Source organism: Lepeophtheirus salmonis, chromosome 14 (genome assembly GCF_016086655.4).
Source record: "Lepeophtheirus salmonis chromosome 14, UVic_Lsal_1.4, whole genome shotgun sequence".
Lineage (NCBI taxonomy): Eukaryota > Metazoa > Arthropoda > Copepoda > Siphonostomatoida > Caligidae > Lepeophtheirus > Lepeophtheirus salmonis.
Genome location: NC_052144.2, coordinates 37,963,078 through 37,984,908, shown reverse-complemented (window position 1 = coordinate 37,984,908; position 21,831 = coordinate 37,963,078). Strand labels below are relative to the sequence as shown.

At 31.6% G+C, this 21,831-nt stretch overlaps 1 protein-coding gene across 1 annotated transcript in view; it reads left to right on the top strand.

The window, feature by feature from the left end:
• The first annotated feature begins 9,561 nt into the window (after positions 1-9,561).
• The window catches only part of LOC121128991 (acetylcholinesterase), a 28,355-nt gene continuing 16,085 nt past the window's right edge, over positions 9,562-21,831 (top strand). The window contains 1 exon segment of the mRNA XM_040724620.2: positions 9,562-10,296. The gene's annotated coding sequence lies outside the window, so the exon portion shown is untranslated.

The window sequence follows — 21,831 nt, the reverse complement described above, 5'->3', positions numbered from 1 at the left end:
TACTATTTTGTCTTAGTTTTGAATTTTTACCGTTGTATTTCCAGCTTTGAGAAATTAGAAACAAACATATAAACAATAACAATTCTTCAAACTTTAATTATATATAAATAATACGCAGGTTTCAAAGTATTGGAAAGGAATCACGGAATGCTACGGTGACGTTCCGTTGCAAAGAATCATTACCATATGGATCTATTTCTTCATCAAAAGGCTATAAAGAGATATTGAAATCTTTACTTACATCAAGGATTGTACTAGATTTATAGATCAAATTGGGGACCTCGTCCATGAAAGTCTACATGTATTTGTGAGTATGATATATTTATATTATATATCAACATACTTCATTAAATTATTAGCTATTTCAATCATGGATTTTGCTGTGCTCGCGATGACCCTTATCTTGTGCTTCCATTCCTGTGGCTCGGGAGTAAAACATCTTGCAATCTTGTATGTTTCTATCTTATGCTTATTTAGTGATTCCATGTGGCAATTAACCATCTTCCTATTACTGTGAGGATTTTGGATCCTAACGAATGGAAGAAAAGCCTATTTTCAAGACACTTCCGATATAAATCACCCTTTTAAGTTGTTGATAAATAGTAAATACAAGAGTGTGCAAGATATATAGAGAGGGAGTCATAAATTGTGATATATATTTCAGCTATACTTCTCTACTAAAAGAAACCGTATTGAATCATTTTAAGTAAATCAATCAATATTAACAATTTCATTAAATATATAACTTGTGGCATGATTCAGTATAATTTATTGGTTCCAGTTTATTTATATTCAACTCTCAATATATAGGAGAAAGACAAATCATACAATAAGCATAAGATATAGACACACGAACAAATATATAACTATAAAAAGTAGCATTCCCTCTATTATTATCCAAGGGAAAAAAAACAACTGTCAAGGCAAAACATTATAAGGCGAAAAAGTTACAAGGCGAAAACGCCACAAGGCGAATAAGTACAAGGCAAAAACGTACAATTTACAAATGTTCAAGGCGAATCATCCTGACACGATTCGAGTCATTGTTGTGTTTTTTTTTAATATAGTATTTTTTTTAGTTACTTTGGCATTGGTTCGAATTTATTAGATAGTGAGATTTTGGTTGGTGTATGCATTGAAATTTTGGTGGATGATTCCACCATTTTCCCAACAGAAAATAACCTATGTATTAAAGGGTTTTATAATAATACACTTTACATATCTTGATCCAAAAATTTCAAAGGAACCTCCATTTTAACCATAAATGACATATAAATCTAATATATTCATATATTGTGTCGAACTATCCTTGAGGAAAAGTAGTTTAAGGCAAAATTACTTGGCGCCATTTATAAGCTATTAAAAGACACTAAGTCGTGGATCCACATGAACCTTGTATCTAGAGGAAATATGGCTTCCAGTCATGTCCTCACAAAATTCTTTGAAAGGTCCAAGTATACTAAGGAGGTGAACTTGGGACAGTTGTCGATAACCTGACATGTCATTTTCGTCACTGGTGATACAGCCAAACACCATTACCTTGGACAAGAGCTTGGTTTTCATCAAAGGAGGAACAATACCTCTGTTTTCTGCCACCTAACCGTCATTTTTTGGGGGTGGTGGGTTGGTAGAAAGCGTCCAAGGTGAAGTTTGACTCATCATTGAAATGCTTTATCATGCCCGGATTTGATTTACAAATTTGCCGTAGTATGGACACAGCCTTTGTCTTTAGGTTGAATTTGTGACACAGTAATCAAGGGCTTTCATTCTGGGTATTAAGGAGACAATAAATCAGCAAAGTTTTCGGCGCAGAACTCCACTTCCTGGAGATCTGGCCGTCCCTTTCTCAATGTCCTTAGCATGCTGGATATTGCAGACGGTCTTCACATTGACCGTGTCTTTTTGGTCTATATGCGCAATAAGCTAGAATAATACAGCACACCCTTTTGCCTCCTGTTCACTCGTTTGGAAGCCAATTCAAAACAAAAACTATATTAAACAAAGTTTATTTATTACAAAATCACATGATAAAAAAAGTCATGCAACAGGTTACTCAAAAAATGAATTAAAGTGCAATTAAATCAACCAGAAAATTTTGCCTCCGTAACTTCAATAAAAGGCAGAGTTACTACTAAAGTTTTTAGCGTGAATAAATTTTGACAGGAATATGCCTTTAATAGATGTCGATATCCCTTTGACATGGAATGTTGTGTTGACAAATTTCACACAACTAGCATATTACTCACGCATTTCCATCCAATATCACTCTTCCAAGTAGTATTGTGTCAGTCTTTAGTTTTTTGGTCCAGTCCTGTCTTAGGTGTCCTGGTGAACGGTACTTAATACACTTGGTCATTTGGACTATCATAACCAGAACTAATTTAAAAAAAGAAGTACACTTGAATGACGTTCTCAAGGACCGAACTTTATCATTTTCAGGACTGATATGACGGACTGAACCGAACTGGACCAAGGCTGAATTGGATTTTTCAGTCCTAAATAAATATCGACACAATACTACTTTCAAGCCACACATTTTATATATCTCAACCCATTCCTACTCTATTATGTATATATAATAAAAACTTTTATCTGAATTCTATAAATTAATTTGTCACAATTGATTCTCTAACTTGAGAACCCTGAGGTGTAGGGACTTTCCAAATCATATTATTTATTAAAGTTAAAGATAGTGAATATAATACTGACTTTAAAATATAAATGGTGCTGCTAAAATGACGAATACTTTCCTTGTTCCAAAAGTTTATTCCAGATAGATATTTATGGACCATTTTTTGGCATCTCTAAGTGGACGCTAGACTTGAAATCAAGTCCTTTTCTTTACGCAACATCAATTTTAATCCACATTTTTGTGCTGTAAATAATAGGGTTTTTTCTGTACTCATTTTATATTGTACATAATATAATAGTCGTATGTAACAATAGAACTTTGGCAAATGAAGCAATTCTACATATGTACAATATTTGATTTTTTTGCAATTTGAAATAAAATAAAATGGACAAATATGAATGAATTGTATGTGTATTATTAATTTCAAAAGAATGAAAGACCGCGTTGTGTGTGTACCGTGTCGTTTTAAAGAAATTAAAATAATATTTATCCTAGGTGATGAGTAACTAAGTTATTTTTATTCATTATCAAAATACTTCTTTTGATCGAATTTAAAAACATTCCCGATTCATGAATTTAACTTTTTAAAATAACAGCATTTCTTTGTAATGGAACATGAGCAAACTAATAACTATATATTATCCGCCAGGTGTCCTGGCGGTATTCAATTTAAAGAGTCATTCACGTAAATCTGGACTACCAGACTACTGCTTGGAGTGTGCAAATGGAAATTCGTCAATAACGTTGGAGTGTAATTTTCTCGACTTCCACGTAAACTAGAGAGCTTATGTTTGTTTTGGTATGTAACTAATTGTTTATGCTTTAATATATCGAAATATGAATAAATTTCAATCACTCAACCTTAATTAATTATTGAATTAGTAAGGGTTCAGAGTTCCTTGAACCACCCAGTATTTGCTCCTGAAACTTGGCATCCAATTTCAAAATTTCCAAAGTGCTTATGTGTGAGCATTGAGTACATTTTCGTTCTATTAATGCTCACTTGTAAAAAGAACTTGCTCACAACGGTTGTTTGTCACAAACATGGACAACATTTTTGCGGCCAGTGCTGTGAATGTAGGATAGTCTCGTTGAAGATACTTGTAAAATGTGTCCAAGGCCACAGAGACAAATTTTTTCTTCAATTCTACATCAGACTGCAAATCATTGATTTCAAGTTGCATGTCAACGGACAAATTAGAAGCTCTCATTTTGAAGTGTTCTATATCAAGGTTGCTAAAAATCTGAAACTGTTGAATTATAGATAAACCTTTTTGGCCAAGAGAAAAAAAATGATTTGTTTTTGTCACCGCTCCGGGTGGAAAAATATAATTCAAAAGATGTGGGATCTGCGAGCTCTAAAAAAAATAAAACCTGTCCATTACATTTTGTATATCTACATTATTTGGTTAATAAAACAAATTTATAATCTAGGAATGAATTTTTTAAATAAAAACTGTCTCAAAAAGAAGAAAGACAAATATGGACAAAATGAAATATCAATCATTGTTATCTTTGTTTTAATTTTTACAAACACACACGCACAAATTGTAGTACAGTGTTATTTTGCTTCCTTTTCTCTATGTTCTTGTAACTATGTACTTTAAATTTGATAAAAAATGGCGCATTGAAAGAGAAAAAAGAGAATCTCAGAGATATTTCCTTCCAAAAAAGGAAATCATAATGGCTTATATGTCCATTGTGCCATTTAACAATCCTAGAAGGAATGAGTTATATTTGAGTATAATATGAAATTGCTGAGGGTGGTTTGAAAAGTTTACGAGGACAACGTGAAGAGGGCAGCACTCGTAAATTAAAGCTAGTCACATCTGAAGAGACTAAAAAGGAAAGAAAAGACAAGATGGTTGAAATAAAAAGTAAAAAACCCTATGTATATGAATTAAGTTCAGGATTCGCGTCACCTTGATCAATAATATAGAAAAAACATTCAGAATTTTTAGTTTTCTCAACATATTTTCCTTCTAACTCTCCACACTTCTCTTAGCAAAGTTACAGACGGGATGGGTTATAGAGATGGGAGCATCGTTGGGAGAAGTGTGGTGAGTCAAGAGGAGACTATGTTGAAAAATTAAACGAAAATTCAGAATTTTTTTCCAAAAAACTAACATCAATTCACTCAAGCGACTGTTACATACCAACCAGTCATCCAAAAATGGCTGAAGATTTGGTATACAACTGTCAAAAGATGCTAAATAGATATGTGCTATATCATCTTCATGTTGAGATAGGAAACTTTTAGACAACATTCGTAGATATCGTGTGGGAAAATCATTTTTGAAAGAAGAGTATAATATATTGGAGTATATTCTACACATGGATTACACAAGCAATTGATGAGAACAAGGGAATATATTTCATTGCGTACTGTACATTAGTCGTCATCACATTTTCTTTTTCTTTTCTATAACTTAGTATACTGAACGTACTATAAATAATAAATCAGTTAATAACTTATCTTTAAGAGCTTTATAACTCTCAATATTAATTAAGTTTAATTTTTGTGAGAATTACAGATCGTTGTAGTGTTCGAGAGCGTAAAACAAATCCGTCGGTTTAGAAAATATAATTTATATTAAACAAGTTTTATTAAATCTGAAGAAGTAAGAAATAGTTAAAGCCATTATAAAGTTAGGACAGATTTTTCATTTTTATTTTCGATCAGTGGTGATAATCAAAACTTATAACGGTCGACTTATAGTTAGTCTTCATAAAATAAATAAAAAATATCGTTCTTTGTAAAAGCGATACATTTAAGATACAAATATTATTGCGTTTAAAATAATACGCAAAGAAAAAAGAGGCATATCTTGCTGCAGATGTAATATTTATCTTCCTAGTTTCTCCAAATCGTAGTTCATTGTATAGTGAAAATTTCTTAGATTGGGACTTTGCCTGTGATTTGTCTCGATATTTTCCGTCTTGGTCGGTTAGATATTATTATAAACAAAACACTATAATAGATAGATTCCGGAAAAGTAAAGAATGTCTTTAAGGACCTTTGTTATAATTATTATAACGTTCTTTAAATGTAGTTTTTAGTGGTGGCTTAGTTGTGAATGTGTTGGTTTTACGTCTCTCTATCTTTGCATATTTTTTATTAAAATTGTTTTTCGGTGTTTATTTTTCAAAGGAATACAAATGGGATGTGGTATTATAATTGGGCTGGGGGGGACATTCTAAACTAGAATGTTTATTTATGATTTTTATTTCCGTTTCTTCTCCCTTAATTTATTTTTCCATGATTTTATATATGTTTGATATATATTTTTGTGAAATAATGTGCATAAAAAATAGATATATCTAATTTATCAAAGAAAAAAATTAAACAAAATAGAATAACTCCAAAGTATAAATGATAAATACACAGGGTGTCCCCACTTGTCATGCTTCTTGGGAACAAGAATAATCCGCGCTCTGCGAGGGCTTTTGTTTAGTTCTAATACCCATAAAGTGAGAGAAATTATTGTTTTATAATTATACTATTTATAGTTTGAACTATAAATTTTTTTTATTCATCATAAATTATTTAAAATAATGTATGTGAGACAAGATACATGTAAAATAATTGTGAGATTTAATCTTAATCGGGTATTTATTGGATTTGTTACTCCGGTCATTTCAATACTGTAAAATTTAAATAATCAGAACATAACCAATATTGTTTCAACAACCTTATTAATTGCAAGCTTGTATGTTAAGTAATAGTCACAAGTTTTAAGCCTAATTATCAAATCAAATACCCACAGGACACTCCCCCTTCCCCCTGTGTACAATTTTAGGTATACTTCTATTATATGAATATATAGACATTCATCAACACTTGTTTACCTTAGTGTGTAGTTTTTGTTTTAATTTATTGCCATTATATATATATAAAAATCAAAATGAGGGGTATATATAATGTACTTTACGGTGAGTCAGAATAATTCCAAATACTGCGGTATGCCAAATCCGCGGTGTTTAAAAACGCATTATGAGAGGACCTCCTATATATATGTATATAGATATGTCAACTAAAAAAATAAATAACTAAAACTCGCTTGAGGTCATCCTCACATCCGTGATGAAAGCCTAGAGGTATAGAATTTTAAAGACTAGCCAATCTTTAATAAAACCATGCTTGAAAATGTCCATACTTAAGTTTTGTGAGGTAGATGGTGTTGTGAACAGAGAGTCTCGTTTTGTGGAAGGGATAGCCTTTATTTAGTATCCATGATGAGGGAGACAGGTTTATCCTTTTGTTTAAAATTCGGTAGAGCGTAATAACATCCTTAATGTTACGTCTGTGATACAGTGTGGTGATGCCAAGTCTTTTGACTTTGTATTGATAGTTATTGTTCTCGCCAAATTATACTAATCCTTTAAATACTAAGAAACCGTTAATGCTGAATTCTTTAAAATATATAAAGAACATAGGTAGTCTCTTTGTATCATCGGACATTTTATATATAGTAGAAATACCATTTTACCGAGTGATCCATTAAAATCTGAATACTTTCAATTTTAAACTTCAACAAGAAATAATTTATTAATTAACAGTAGAATTTCAACAAAATGAATACTATAAATAGATGTGTGTCTGAGCTCATTTTATCCTTAATCCAGAAGGCATCCGCTGCAGAAGTAGTCCTCTGTCATAGCGTTCCAGTTCTAGCTGACAGTGACTTTTGAGGGTCTTGGTGTTTGGATGACGGACACTGGAGGCCTTCCCCTCGAGATGCTCTCAATAGGTGTAGTCAAGGGATTTGTCATCAAGGCTGTAGGGTAGATAAAAGTGTCAAATTTTGAGTTCAAAAGAACTATAAATACTCATTCAAAAGAGTCTAGCAACAGAGGAGATGAAATTCTTTCAACGCTGGTGTCAAAAGTGTCCTCCTCACCCGCACAAACCTCTTTACACCAACTTTTTTTATTGCTCTCTTGACAGTCTGGTCCGAAACTCCGATATCTCTTGCATGGACCCTCATGGACTTGAGGAGATTGACGTGGCTGGTTTTTAAAAAAAAATCCTCCGAGTCCAGTTTGGCCTTGTTGACAGAGCCCTTCTTTCAATGCAACGTTTCATACATGCTAACGGCATAGACGGTGGTCCTTGGGACGCCTTACTGCGTAGAGAGCACGAATGGAAATTCGTCAATCACGTTCATTGTCATTTTCTCGACTTGCACGTAAGCAATAGAGCTTTTGTTTTTGTTTTGTAACTAATTGTTTATGCTTTAGTATATCAAAGTATGAATAAATTTCATTTACTCAACCTGAATTAATTATTGAATTACTAAGTGTTCAGATTTCAATGGAATCCCTGGTACTCCAAAAATTAATAATAAGTTTAAAAAGTAATCATCAGTCTTTATGTGCTGTTGCCACTACTCAAACAATGGAAGTAAAAGACTTAATATCCAAGAAGAACGTAAATACAGCCACAGTTACCGCAACAGAGCAAACATCATGACAGGGAGAAAATGCTCTCTGTATTCATGAGAAATTCTGTTTAATGACGACTAATGTATTTGTTTATTTTAATTATGCCATACCTTGTTAGTGTACGCCATGATCCTTCATATAATATTTTTTATTATTAATTATCCTTATATTTAGATTTAAAAAAAAACCTCACTTTCATTTGAATAAAACATAAAGGGTTATTTCTATGGCAATATAAGATAAAATTGCTATTCTATCAGCGGTACTCAAACTGGCAGTAATATAGTAATGAAGTAAAAGTTTTTGTTGACCTATAAAATCAAACCCATATAATGTGCAATTCTAGGCATATTGGACTCCTTTGCCATAGTATTTATAAGAAAATTCTGGAGTGTTGGGTTTGAGTCCGTAATCCTATACTGATCTGGGACCGTTATAATTATTTGTAAGACATAACTAATTGTAATAGTAATCCATCCTTTTCCCGTCAAAATCGGTCTTGGAAACAACCCACTCATTACCAAACTGAAAAAAATATAGTCTTGGGCATTTCAACAAAATTAATACTATAAATAAATGCGTATCTAAGATTTCTTAATAATTAATCTAGTCGCCCTGAGCGGTAATGATGGCTTCTAGGCGGCAGACGACCTGGTACTCGCTGCATATGTATCCCTCTGTCATGGGGTCCCAGTACTATCTGATTGTTGCTTTGATGGCCTCGATGTTTGGATGACAGACACTACAGGCCTTCCCCTCGACATACACCAAAAATATGTAGTCGAATATGTTGGCATCGGGCCTATAGGGGGCCAAAAAAGAGTTCAAAAGATCTCAAAAGAGTTTTGCAACACAGGAAATTGGTTTCTTTCATTAGTTGCATCTCCACCCTCACAAGGCTCTTTCTCCCTACTTTTTTGATAGACCCTGATCCTGGAGACGCCCAACTACTTGGAGTACGTGAATGAAATTTTGTCAACCACGTTCAAGTGTCATTTTCTCGACTTGTTAAGTAAGCTGGAGAGCTCTGGTTTGTTTGTAACTAAATGTTTATGCTTTAATATATCGAAATATGAGTTTAATTCAATCATTCAACTTTAATTAATTATTGAATCACTAGGTGTTCTAATTTGATTGGAACACCTAGTATGGATCCTTGCATTCCGTGTACTCATGTGTAGCCACGCAACCTCTCTTCTATTTAATGGAATATACCAAAACTGCTATATACAAAAAATATGTTTAAATGGATATGAAGACCCCCTCCAACCCCCCTCTCCGTTTCTCTCTTCAATGTCATGGTACATAAGGAGAATTGGAGAAGAAGTAAGGGAGGGCACGCTTTTTCTTCTTCTTATCCTTTCTTTCTTTCTCTCTCTCTCCAGTTACTCTCCCCCCCACTCTCTCTCTCTTTCTCTCTAACTCACACACACACTTCTCCTATTTTTTCTCTCTTTCCCAAAAAAAAATAAAAATATTTTGTTAAACTGTAAGGAACCTCCTAAGTAAAAAGCTGGTGAATTTTTGATAATTGTTAGTGGGATTCGAAACAACGTTGTGAGCACTCTGCTGCTACACCGACTCCTGTTCTCTTGTTGTTATTTTTGTTGATGCTGTTGTCCGTTCCTACTTGCCTCTCCTTGTGGCGAATAAAAAGAAGATGTTGATGATGATAAAAAAACACTTCTCAAACAGGAACCCATTTTAGAAGAATACTCATGGAATTATTACTACTACTATGATGACGACATATGAAACTCTTTATTGACCCTTCTTCTTATTGTTCTTTTTACGTGTGTCGTTATTTTTTGTGTGCCTCAAAAACCTACAATTTAAAAAAAAAAAAAAAAATCCATTCAAATGTGTTCAGTCTTCATTCATGTTTCTTAGATCCTCAACAAATCAAATACCAATCGTCAAACTTAAGAGAAGGAAAAAAATATCAAATACAATAAGTTATCATTTTGCGAATAAAATTATAACCGTTTATAATCTACAAGAAAGTCCTAATGATTCAAGGAAGTGAGGACTAGATAGGCCGCCGGCCATATTTTAGGATTTATCATAATAAATAAATAAAAAGTTCACTACTCTTCATAAAGAAGGAATTATAATCCATTCAAAGACTTAAAGTGACCCAAGTAATTCACATTAACTTCTATGTGTTTGTTCCAAGAAGAGACAGCCAAGGAAGAATCATTAATTAATTAATTATCAAGGTAAATTATTATTTTTAAAGAGATCTCTAAGTGGTAATCTAACTTGTTGCTGATTTTTCCTTGCAAACACCTTTTTATATTTATATAAAAAAACACTTTGAAATCTACCGCAACAAGCAAAAATAACAAAACTCATGAAAAGCTTTTGCTAACATATATGTACCTTGTCAACAAAAAAGCAAGCTGGTATTATTTTTTAAATTATTATCTGTATTAGATTTTTATTTTTCCACTAATCTCATTTATTTCTATCAACCACTTAATCCTTTGCTTTTAAAGTAGTAAAAATGACTCGTCAAAATGATACAAAAATATATATATAAATTGATGGAGTTTATTAGAAAAGGCCCCTATTGAAACCAAATAAATTTATCCTTTTCTTGATTTGTGTTCAAGTTTTTTTCTGTGTTATCGCACCATGTATATGTATATACATATATTTAGATCATAATATTTCAATCAACACTTGCTTATTGATTTTTAAGTAACTCTGAACTGGCCCTATGTTTTTTTAATGTCTACAATATATGCATTACTATAAAAAAGTGTTTTTTTTCCTTCTCTTTTTAACTTAATTGCGTATTCTGTAACACAACTTATATACATCAAATTATCTAATATAAATGAACTTTGATGTATGATCGAAATATATACTCTGAGAGAAATGTAATAAGTAAATAGACTTGTGATTATTATTACACAGGTATATTTATGTACACATAATTTGTCTCCATTCAATGTCACTACTGCCGTATTGATAAATCAATCAACTTTCTACGTACTTGATGGATGAGTATAAGGAGGAAGTGTCAAGTCTATTTTTGTCATACTACATACATCCTTGTTAATGAATAAAACCCTATTTTTGTCTTTATTCAACTTTTTTTCGAATCTTGATTATGGCTAGTGCAAAAAATTTATTATAGGGTATGACAATTACCTATGCAAAATTTCATTGTCCTTAGAGGTAATCCTTAGGTTGCACATATCGATCAAACAATGAAAAAAGACAAAGATTATAAGTTAATGTGTATAAAATAGCTTTGATTGACATTTTTCTTACCTATAAAAAAGTATAAAAATAGGTTGTTTTTTTTAAATTGTCTTATTGAGCAAAAAAGGAAAAAAAAAAAAAAAAGATTATCCGCGTATAGTGCGCATCATTTTCTTACATTTTGAGAAAGTGAAGATCAAAATTTTCTTATGTTACTCGCCCTTTTTGCTCCATAAGGGATGCTTTACAAAAAAGAAAAGAAACAAAAAACTTGATTAATAGATGCAAAGTAATGATTAATCCTAATGACCTTATAGGATTAAGGGTTTTTTCCCTATTATAACTTGTCCGAACTAGCCTAATTTAAATCCGAAAAAGTTAAAAAACAAACGTAACTTCTATGGGAAGTTGTGCAAGTTACAACCCTAAAATGAAATGAAGAGTACTTGTGATAAGGACAATACCACAGTTGAATATCCCTTAGATGGGCAATATACATAGTAGTTTTGTATTTTTTGACTATTGTGATAAAAATTACTAATTGATTTGTTACACATTATTTTGTTCAAATGTTCAAAGCTCTATTACTCATATTTACATAATTTTTTTAATTTTAATGGATCAATATGAAAAGATAGCAGCAATGATTAATTAGTAATTATTTTTCTTGAATTACTCCAATTTGAAGCAAGAAAATCGACTTTACTAAAGTATTTAATTTTCCGATAATTCTTCGAGCTTACTCAATATATCTTTTTGACAAATACGACTTAATTTGAACTTAAAATAACGTAGTTAGACAACAGCTGCTCCTTTCTAATTAAATTAATAGTTTATATACTAAAAAGGAGAAACCGAATAATATACTATGTGATAATTCTAGAAATTTTAACTTAAAATTGGTATTTTTGTCCTCACACGAAACTTGAATCTTAGTAGGACTCAACAACCAGAACTCGACGCAAATCTTGAGTAATAAACATTACTAATTTATAAACATTATGCGGCTTAGTATAATGAGGCCCAAATATACACTTATATATATATATATATCAAACGTACATAAATATGTAATTTTAGCAGATCAAAATGAAATGACAACATCAATTAGTAGTTGTTAATTAACACGACTTATTTTGTAATTAAGTAAGACAATATGAGATGTAAAATTGGCAACTTGTAAATTCTGCTTATACAAGTTGTAATTTGTACACAATATTTATAAAGGTACCTACAAGCTATGGGGTTTTGTCAAAAAATCCTAAGTCAATGTGATACAGTTTAATATATGCTGGAACTAATTTAGTCCTTTTAAGAAGTTTCGTCCGGTGCTGTCTCATAGAAAAATTAGGTCTAGATCAGGGATTTCAAACTTTTTTAGTATAATAACGGGCCATATTAACACTTGAAATGTTTTAAGGGGCCAGATAATAAATGGCTCCACAAAACAAAACTATTCCATACATATTTTTTCAAATTTAGGGCAAATATTAAAAAAGGCCAATCTGGAATTTCTGTTCAGGGGCGTCCTCAAATTTTGTTATAAATCTTTTTTTTTTTTTTTTTAGAAAATAAAAACGTAAACACATTTTTTCTCTCTATTTTCTTATTGAGATCTGATCTCTAGACCAATTTTTTTTTCAAAAATTCATTTATTTGGGGAGTATTATGAGCATTCTACGCATTTTACTGATGTTGTGAGAATTTTTTCTAAAAAATACTACTTGAAGTAAGAATAGATAATGAGGCGCACAAAGACATTCTTTTGGCTGCAATGCGGTCCACCGTCCAAGGGTTGGACACCCTAATTCTAGAGCAATACAAAAATGGTCTTAATTGGATCGGTTTAATTTTTTTATCGATGAATTCCTGATGATGCCATGTGTGTTTTCTAATTGGAAACATGGGTAATATTCATTAGCAGTGATGAAAATCCGTTGCATTTTTTAGCTGGTCCGTTTTTTTTTTTTTGGAATTGGTAATCTGACGAATAATTTTTTTTTTCCTTATCAGTTTTCGTTATTATTTAACTCCTCAATAATGAACATCCTTTCCTTAATAAATTGATTTATATTCAAAACCCGATTGAATTATGTCTGCTCATAAGAGACGGAGTGTAACTGTTGGGGGGAGTTATATAATTGAAAGTCCTTGTTGGACTCAAAGTAGAATTGGGGATCGATATCGGAATATCCTTGTTTATTTCCTTCTCCCCTCCTCCCTTGTAACAGCTGATTGTAGCTGGTCTAATGAAACGTCATGAACATTATTCTTTCTCTCTTCAAAATACACTTCAAATTGTCTGGATTGATTTTCGATTTTATTTTTAACCTGCCCGTTCCACACTGGATTTTCATCATTGTTCATTAGGTATATTTTCAATCAGTTTGGTGTTATGGCAAGAGGCTCTATATAAGTAGTTTTAAGGGCTTAAGAGACAGGAGATTTAATATTGTATGTAAATATTGATATATTTATGAATGTATTTATCATAAATATACATTTATACATATGTAATTCGCATTTTTTCCCCTTTGTTTCTTTTCAGGGAATGACATCATCAGTATTCATTCGTTGTAACCGGTAGTTTCTAATATTTATTGCTACATATATGTATGTAAATGATAAAAACATATCGGGGAACTACTGAGTGCCTACTTTTTAAGAATCAATTTTTAAGTTTTTTATTTACGAGTGTATACATATATATAATTCTATTGTATAAATTATTTTATTTATTTTTTCTCCAACTTCTGAATGAATACCCTTTTATGATGTATTTTTATTCACCACGTACTGTATGTTTTATTATTTTGTATTTCTATAAAGTTGAAGAAGTTTGTAGACAAAGTATTAGACATACAAAGTGAAGAAGAAGAATAATCATAAAAAAAGGAAAAGTTCCACACTAGTGTGGTTTGGCTTTCAACTTTTTTCGAATTTCTATTACGGCTGGCTTAGACAAAAATGTCATTTGTTATGAACAAAACATATCAGTTTTATTCTAAAGCTACCCCATGGAGCAATAAGAGAGAGTAATATAATAAAATTTTCAACTTTTCTTCCTGATAATGTAAAAAAAGGGATGCGCGCTATACGTGGATCATCAAATTTTTTAACTTTTTTCTTTTTTTTTCGTTTCATAAGATAATTTTAGGAATACACTTTAAAGACAGTTTTTATACGTTAAAGAAATTCCTGTCAAAATCATTATTTCCAAAATCACTAAAAATATCTTTGTAGTATCCAAATTAACTAAGTAAAGAGTTTTATTTTCCTTTTTTCGTAATTTGAGCGGTTTAAAGGGATGCAAGTGTGCTTTAATGCTTCCTTTAGAGCGGCATGTTCTTTTTCTTATCACAACGATTTAAAACAGAATGATAATTATTTAATTTATTTTTTCTTATTAAAATCTGTAAATTTTCATTACAATAGTCACAACTCTAATTAATTTTCTAATAAGTTTAGAATTTTTTGACAGTTTATCATAAAAAAATATTTGAAATATAGTTTTTGTTGTTGTTGAGACTCTGTGCCATATCAATTTTTCCCCGATTGATTTTTTTTCAACGATATTTTGATCGAAACGACTGTGGATCGTCACTTATTCGTTTTCAAATCAAGGACCGATATGTTTGTTCCTACTTTATTGATTGATTTTTTTCCACCTTCCCAGTTATACGGGAGTTGTAATCAATCTTATGACTTTAAGCCTCATAAGATATTATTTTATTGGTGTTCATAATTTGTAAACACACATGATGTTAAATAACAATTCATTTATAAAATTAGTCTTGACCGATTTTTTTTTGAGGGGTCGAACATCTTTTAAGGACGGAATTGTTTTGTCCAAAAAATATATAAAGGTCTGAGATTGATCTAAGATTTCAAACTAAAAACTTACAGTATTTCCTCTCTACAAAATTTAATTAAAATATTTTTAACGTTATTTTTGTACGTTTGATATATTTACCTTTTCAAATAACTGAAAGAAGAAATCCTGACGAAAAAGTAAGTATCTGTAAAAGGGTTTTGAATAATAATGATAAAGTCATAATTTATTTTTGGGTTTTACCTAAACATTCAAAAATCTATAATAACATTATGTAACAGCAAAATTGTCCTGAGATTAAAATAAACTCAGTATACCAAAGAAAATTAATTTCATTTTCTAACATTATAAGACATTTTGGGGTTTTTGGGAATCCTTAAATATAAGAATTGAAAATATAAATTCATACATTTTATCTCCATCTTCCAAACTATACTCTAGAAAATATCAAATAACATTTGTCTGAAGAAATTTTATTCAGTTTCTCCAATTTATATCTCCGTAGACATGGTAAAAGTATAATACTTTAAATAGTCTATATTATAAGTTAATTTTTAATACTTTAGTTAACTGATGTGGTCAAATTTGCATGGAATGTTGTTGAAAAAATTTGTTTATATCAAAAATATGCTATTTTATCAGAAATTTGATTTTCAACTTTTTTCGAATTTCGATAACGGGTATTGCAGGATAATTGTCTTATAGTAAGAACATCAACTATGCAAGATTCTATAGTCCTACGAGGTCTTCTTAAGGTCTTGGTCAAATTATGAAAAAATGACAAACACTCTTTATACACCTAGTAAATATAGACACTAAAAACATTTTACATTATTACGTATCAAATGGCTTTGATAGACAATTTTTTAAGCTATACAAAGTGTTAAAAAAAGGTTTTTTAAATTCTTTTAGTGAGCCAAAAAAGAGAAAAAACAAAGGAAAATTTAATAAACTGCAAATATTTATTATCGTTTTTTACAATTTTAGAAAAGAAAGATCAAATTTTTTTGATTTTATTTCCGCTTTTTCCCCATAGGCTACCTTTAGAAAAAACTATAAAATATTTTTTATTGGTTAAAATAGTGTCTATTATAGTTAATAAATGCAAATAGGGATTAATTTTGTATTTGAATCTTTATTGACGAAGTAAAGAAACTTTTGTCACCTTTGAAACTTTGAATTAGATATGCTACCTAAACATGACATATTAGGAAAATGAATTTTCGAATAGGTTATTTCCTTACCAAATCTTAACTTTTCCAAACTACCCTTATTCGTAATTCAGAAAAATTTGGAAAACAAACCGGCTTAATATAAATAAATAAATTTTCAAATCCATTTTTTATAAATAAAAAAACAAGATGTCCAATTTTCATTTTTCTCCGTATATGAAGCCTGCCTTTCTAATTTGATATGTACGTACATACAATTATAAAAAATACTTTCTCAAAACCACTTATACAATTAACAAGAATGGAGTTGACATGATAGGTTGTTCCGAAATGGTTGAGACTAAGCCAGTAAGACATGATATTACATTCAAAAGTTTAAAAAAAGTACTAAATCCTGTCACATAACGTACTTACTTCTGCTTGGATAACGTCGTAATAATGGTTCTCCAACTCCCAAAACTGCCTGGAGATCTCCTTTTTGTTCACTAACTTCATCACCCGCTGAAAAACGCTTGTGAGGTCTATCAAAATCGTAATCCCCGGACATAAGAGCCAGGACTGGTCCTGTACAAACAGGTGTGACTCCAAAAAATGCATCCCGTGGTCGTGGAAGAGCTTAATCAGGGCTCTACAGTACTTCACTTGCTCATCCTTGTTGGCATGAGACAGAAAATGGGGTACCCACACGAGGAGGAAGTTTTTGAAGCGGAGGTGATCAATTAGGATTCTAAAAAAACCGATGTGGGTGGTTGGGAAAGTTCTGCTGAGACCTCTCGATTGGCCAATCGGTGATTTTCTTTACCAGTTTCATAGTTAGGCAAACGTTGTCAGGTGTCCTTGTCTTCCACAGACGTCCTGATGAGACACCTTACTCTAGCTTAAAAGTGCCATCCCGGAACTCACTAACTCCCCAAAAGGTGTTTGCACGACAAAGGCAGGTATCAGGGTAAACGATAATTAGGTCGATGTTGATCTTTGACACTTTTTTGCCCAGTTTGTTAGCTTATCAAAAAGTACGAGAAAAAACTGTGAGTCTCCATGTTCAGCGACGAATGGAGAAACATGTGCAAATGTCGTATGTAGGCATGATATATTTAGCCTCTGAATAAATATTGAATGTTTTTCCTGCATAAAATTCATCAGAAAATCGATACTGGTGGAATATTGTAGTTAACTCTTTTCTTTTCCCTTCAAACGAACATGTTTCAATCATTTCGGAACAGGCTAATATTATGTGGACTTAATTATTCAATTATTTTGTTGGATAAAAGAGAGCAAAAACCAGCATTTACGTGAGCAACAACTTTTTATTGACATTTGAAGTTGCTTTATGGCCTACAAACATGTCTTTAAAAATACATTGTACGAAGGTACAATAAATGACTTTTTTTCTACGTAGGTTGGTACATAACATTTAGAAACAATTGCTTCGTACATATAACACAAGAATTAATAAAATATTTTTGCCTAAGTGACTTTATTAAAATATTTTTTTCAAATTAAAAAAAAAATATATATATTTACTGTATTTTCATTATAGACATAACATGTAAATGAAAGGAGTTTATTTTCCAATTTGTTTCGAATTTCGATTACGGCTAGTGTAGAAAAGCTGTTATTTTGTAGGTCACACAACTCGATCAAATTATAAAAAAAAGATAAAATACTTTAATTTGTAAATATATATACTAAGGAGACATTTTAAAAAGAAAGAAAATGCCTTGCCAAAACTTATAGCTAAGACATCTAATGCTAGCAGGGAAGCATGAAACATTTGAAAAATTCAGCCAAACGCCTCCAAACTCAAAAATAACGACTCTTCCCTGTTTGCCTGTTCTTCGACGCCTAATAATTCCGAGCAATGACGGGTGTTACAAAAAGTACAAGGGCGTTTCAGTCTCTGGGGTGGATATATATTTCTTTACTTACTCAATGCATTTTTGTAAACAATTCTTAATTCTACAGGGTTGACCAAATAAATTGACCAAATCTTTAAAGGCTTATAACAACAAACTATTTGGGAATAAATTTTATAGTCATTTGAAAGATACATTTAATGACATTCAATTATTTATAATGGGATCTATCTCTCATTATAACCGGCCACACAGCGCCGGAATCTTTGGCAGGCCCGTGCGAATCCAGCATTGCCGTTTTATTGATTCTGGCTTTGTACTTTTAATTTACATTCCCTGGATGGATGGAGTAGCCCAAGGATGACAATGCATCGGCCGAAAAGGTCAAAAAGTGCAGGATGTCTTGGCTCCAAAATGTGTTCTGGACCCCAAATTTTTGGCCTGCAAACAGCCCGTACCTGAACCCATACGATTTCTATGTGTGTGGGGGGGTCGAGTATGTGGCCTTTACCATGTATCATTCGTGTGTGGAGCCTGACCAAAGGTCCAGTACACTGTGGCAAAGGGTCTCATTTGAATAATTGAATTGAATTAAATTAAGCTTTCGAATAATAATAAAAAATTCGGGGTTACTCCAACTAGTTCCATTCTTATAACTTATTTGGTCAACCCAGTACATTCAGTTTATGTTATCAAATATTTTGGTTGTTTTGAATAAATATTAAAGAAATAACTCTTTGCAATGAAGTGTACTATCGCTAGTACAAGAATTTCAAAGATAATTTAAGGAAATACCAGATGGTTTAAGACATGTACATATTACTTAACATCTTCGTTAATCTATTCACTTTTAAAATCATGCAACCCTTATTGTAACCATTACTGTTTTAACTCAATAATTTATATTATTTTATCGTCTATTAGTTAAAATAAATATTTACTTTCATAGAAAGTGATTGTTCTTGCTGAAAGTGAAATATTCCTTTAAGTAGTGTAGTTACTTTTTACCATACTGGTCAAAAACTCAAAGATAATGAAATCAGTTCTTCTTTGCATAAATTTATAACATCAAACATGGAAATTCTTTATAATTTGTTAAATACCAACAACTATATATTTATTCTCGTAATATCTGATGTGGGTTTATATAGATATTAAATTTGTTGATACCTTTAAAAAAGTTGTTTGCTCTTTTCATTTTAAACATGAAGATTTTGAAACAAAAAGTAGAAGTAAAAATGGAAAATTAAGAAGATTCATCTTAAGAGTAAATGCAATATCCTCTTTAGGATTAAAAACATAAGTGACAATTTAACAAATGACTAGTACAAGATTGATCTTATGAAGTGTTCACAGAGGAGGACAGCAAAACATATTCTCTCTGAACTGAACAAACTACGACGGTTGGAAAGAGCAAAGAAGATTATAAATTTTCTTAAGGCTAACAAAAATTCGGGCAAAGTTTTGGTTTTTTCTTAGGAATTTTTTTTTACCATTGGTGGCACTGTGAATAAGCGGAACAGCCGTGACATCACAATCGAACATCCAAGCAATGACAAAGCTTCAGTGAGACATTTCTTCAGAACAAAAAATCCAGTGGCCAGCACTGGCGAAGTCTGCCCTCTCATTTTTGTTGAGAGGGAGGAGCTGCTCAATGCAGATGCTTACATCGAACTTTTGGATAAGAAAACGCTACCTTCGGCCAAATAAAAGTTCGGGTACAAATTTGTTTTCACTCAAAACACATCACATTGCTAAGACTTCCTGAGATACGACTTTTCGGACATTTGGGACCTCATCATGTGCCAGCCCTCCTCTCCAGACGCGAGACCATTGGTATACTATATCAATGACATACTGGAGGAGAGGCTGTGTGCTACTCCTCAAAGGAGCGTCCAGTCTCTTGAGGATTCCATTGAAAAGAAGTGGACCCTGCTCGAGTCTGGTTACATAGACAATGTCTGTAAGGGATCTAGACCTCGCATTGAAGAAATTATTAGAGCTGAGGACTCACATTATGAATAAAAGTTGTGCCTTACACTATTTTCAGATGATTTGTATAAATAAATATTCTCACAAAACCTCTTGCTCAAATGTTACTCTTGAAAGTAATGAAATATGTAGCCCAATATAAGATCCATCCTGTATAATGTCAATGACTGATATCACAAATGAGGAGTTTCAAAGGACGACGAGATAAGTCCCCGTCTTTGTGTTCATGATTAATCACTTTTTAACAAGAATTAATTCTTTGCTTCTACAATTGTTATTTAATGGAATAATGATTTATTATTTATTTTCAAGGCTCTATAGAGGAGTTGCCGTTGCTAGAGTCTATCCAGATGGATGTTAAGTAATCTATAATTAAGATATATATAACTCAAATATCAACAAATAAGTTCTACAAAAGGACAACAATAATAAAATCAACAACATACACAAATAGATTTTTGACTACTTACCATTTGAATACACTTTTAAATATACATACGATTGAAATATTTAGGTGGAAACCACTTTATAACATATCAATTTGTTGTTGATTTATTCATACAGATACTTGAAAGTTGATCTGTAGATAGATAGGTTTATTTATCATTTATGTGTGTAGTGAGACAAAGAGACAAAGAGAGAGAGATCAGTGTTTATCTTTTCAAAAATATGTATATTGGCTCCTAATCATATATTTATATATGTAATACGCTAACACACATTTTATATTATATTGAATTTTTATAAGGCGTAAATGTCTTTCTTATGAATGAAACATTTTATTTTATAAATTCAGTTCCTTTCTTCTTCAATTTTTGCAAATACATACATTTTGTATGTAAAAAAAGCAAAAAGAGGACCAAAGGAAAAGAATATCCAATTAGTCTTTGTTATAAGGATCCTTCATTGTATCTTCTTGGTTGCTAGGGAAACTAGATACTGTAGAAAAGATATACCGGGTGAAAAGTTGAAATGTACACTCTGTGAGGTAAAATCTTGGCCTTTACTTTAAATAAATCTAGATTACTTTAGGGTGGATATTCTAGGACTGTAGGTTGTGTTATTGAAAGTAAGGATTTTTCTGGTTAAAAACAGTAAACAAAAACTTTCAAAATTCATGCATGCATGCAGGTCAAAAGGCAAAGGCTATCTGATTTGCTCTTTCCTTTAGTAAGTTTCGATAACATCATGAAGGACATAGGATCCTCCAGAAGTCTTGTTTACAACATTAAAAACATGGTGGTTTCAGTTAAGATCCTTGAGCGTTCCCTTGGTAGGAAAATTGGCATCATGGATGATGTGGACACTACAATCACCAAAAGTCTGGCCGAGACGATGAGTCAGCATGCCAAGGCTCTCAATGTCAGTAATTGGACTATGAAAAGGATTTGGTCTTTCAAAGGTTCAGAATTATACTGTTACTATGAAATATACATTTTTTTCATAAATGAAAAATGTCGTTTGAGTAGGAAACCAGGCTTAAGGTATCAACATATATTCGTACGAGTCACGTTCCTACTGTAAATAAGGGCTATATAGAATGAATATGGACTATGTATATATAAGATGGACTTGCATCACTTTTTGAAAGATAATTACGGCCATATATACAGTTCATGCTAGCAGAATTGAATTAATAATTATCAGGCATCCATTGGAATAACTTGTTGTTAAATATTTTTTTTTGTA